Source organism: Callorhinus ursinus, unplaced genomic scaffold (assembly GCF_003265705.2).
Source record: "Callorhinus ursinus isolate GAN/ISIS: 27379988/994484 unplaced genomic scaffold, GSC_fseal_2.0 scaffold20, whole genome shotgun sequence".
NCBI classification, from domain to species: Eukaryota; Metazoa; Chordata; class Mammalia; order Carnivora; family Otariidae; genus Callorhinus; species Callorhinus ursinus.
In genome coordinates, this window is record NW_027397082.1 from 30,669,492 (window position 1) to 30,672,084 (window position 2,593).

The following is a 2,593-nucleotide window of genomic DNA, read 5'->3' on the forward strand; positions in this document are numbered from 1 at the left end:
TGGAAAACCATTTACCATGCTAATGGACACCAAAAGAAAGCTGGGGTGGCAATCCTTCTATCGGACAAATTAGATTTTAAAACAAAGACTGTAATAAGAGATGAAGAAGGACACTATATCCTACTTAAAGGGTCTCTCCAACAAGAAGATCTAACAATTGTAAATATCTATGCCCCTAACATGGGAGCAGCCAATTATATAAGGCAATTAATAACAAAAGCAAAGAAACACATCAACAACAATACAATAATAGTAGGGGCCTTTAACAACCCCTCACTGAAATGGACAGATCATCTAAGCCAAAGACCAACAAGGAAATAATGACTTTAAATGACACACTTGACCAAATGGACTTCACAGATCTATTCAGAACATTCCATCCCAAAGCAACAGAATACACATTCTTCTCTAGTGCCCATGGAACATTCTCCAGAACAGATCACATCCTAGGTCACAAATCAGGTCTCAACTGGTACCAAAAGATTGGGATCATGCAAAGCAATCCTTATCAAAATACCATCAACTTTTTTCAAAGAAATGGAACAAATAATCCTAAAACTTGTATGGAACCAGAAAAGACCCCGAATAGCCAGAGGAATGTTGAAAAAGCAAAGCAAAGCTGGTGACAACACAATTCCGGACTTCCAGCTCTATTACAAAGCTGTCATTATCAAGACATTATGGCACTGGCACAAAAACAGAGACATAGATCAATGGAACAGAATCGAGAGCCCAGAAATGGACCCTCAACTCTATGGTCAACTCATCTTCGACAAAGCAGGAAAGAATGTCTAATGGAAAAAAGACAGCCTCTTCAACAAATGGTGTTGAGAAAATTGGACAGCCACATGCAGAAGAATGAAACTGGACCATTTCCTTACACCACACACAAAAACAGACTCAAAATGGTTGAAAGACCTCAGTGTGAGACAGCAGTCCATCAACATCCTAAAGGAGAACACAGGCAGCAACCTCTTCGACCTCAGCCGCAGAAACTTCTTCCTAGAAACATCACCAAAGGCAAGGGAAGAAAAGGCAAAAATGAACTATTGGGATTTCATCAAGATAAAAAGCTTTTGCACAGCAAAAGAAACAGTCCACAAAACCAAAAGACAACCGACAGAATGGGAGAAAATATTTGCAAATGACATATCAGATAAAGGGCTAGTATCCAAAATCTATAAACAACATATCAAACTCAACACCCAAAGAACAAATGATCCAATCAAGAAATGGGCAGAAGACATGAACAGACATTTTTCCAGAGAAGACATCCAAATGGCCAACAGACACATGGAAAAGTGCTCAACATCACTCGGCATCAGGGAAATCCAAATCAAACCCTCAATGAGATACCACCTCACACCAGTCAGAATGGCTAAAATTAACAAGTCACGAAATGACAGATGTTGGTGGGGATGCGGAGAAAGGGGAACCCTCCTACACTGTTGGTGGGAATGCAAGCTGGTGCAGCCACTCTGGAACACAGTATGAATGTTCCTCAAAAAGTTGAAAATACAGCTACCCTACAACCCGGCAATTTCCCTACTGGGTATTTACCCCAAAGATACAAATGTAGGGTCCGAAGGGTACGTGCACCTCAATGTTTATAGCAGCAATGTCCACAATAGCCAAATTATGGAAAGAGCCAAGATGTCCATCGACAGATGAATGGAGAAAGAAGATGTGGTATATCTATATATACAATGGGATATTAGGCAGCCATCAAAAGGAATGAAATCTTGCCATTGCAACGACGTGGATGGAACTGGAGGGTATTACGCTGAGCGAAATAAGTCAATCAGAGAAAGACGTGTATCATATGATCTCACTGATATGAGAAATTCTTAATCTCAGGAAACAAACTGAGGGTTGCTGGAGTGGTGGGGGGTGGGAGGGATGGGTGGCTCGCTGATAGACATTGGGGAGGGTATGTGCTATGGTGAGCGCTGTGAATTGTGTAAACTGTTGAATCACAGACCTGTACATCTGAAACAAATAATACATTGTATGTTAAAAAAAAAAAAAAGAAGAAGATAGTAGGAAGGGTAAAATGAAGGGGTGGAAATTGGAGGGGGAGATGAACCATGTGAGACTATGGACTCTGAGAAACAAACTGAAGGTTCTGGGTGGGGGGGGGTGGGGGGATGTGTTAGCCTGGTGATGGGTATTAAAGAGGGCACGTTTTGCATGGTGCACTGGGTGTTATGAACAAACAATGAATCATGGAACACTGCATCAAAAACTAATGATGTAATATATGGTGATTAACATAACAATAAAAAAATTAAAATCACAAAAAAAAAACTAATGATGTAATGTATGGTGATTAACATAACATAATAAAAAAAATTTTTTTTAAAGATTTTATTTATTTATTTGACACAGAGAGACAGCAAGAGAGGGAACACAAGCAGGGGGAGTGGGAGAGGGAGAAGAAGGCTTCCCGCGGATCAGGGAGCCCGATGCGGGGCTGGGGTTCGATTCCAGGACCCCGGGATCATGACCTGAGCCAAAGGCAGACGCTCAATGACTGAGTCACCCAGGTGCCCAAAAATATTGTAATTCAAAAAAAAAAAGTACACTCTTTTTT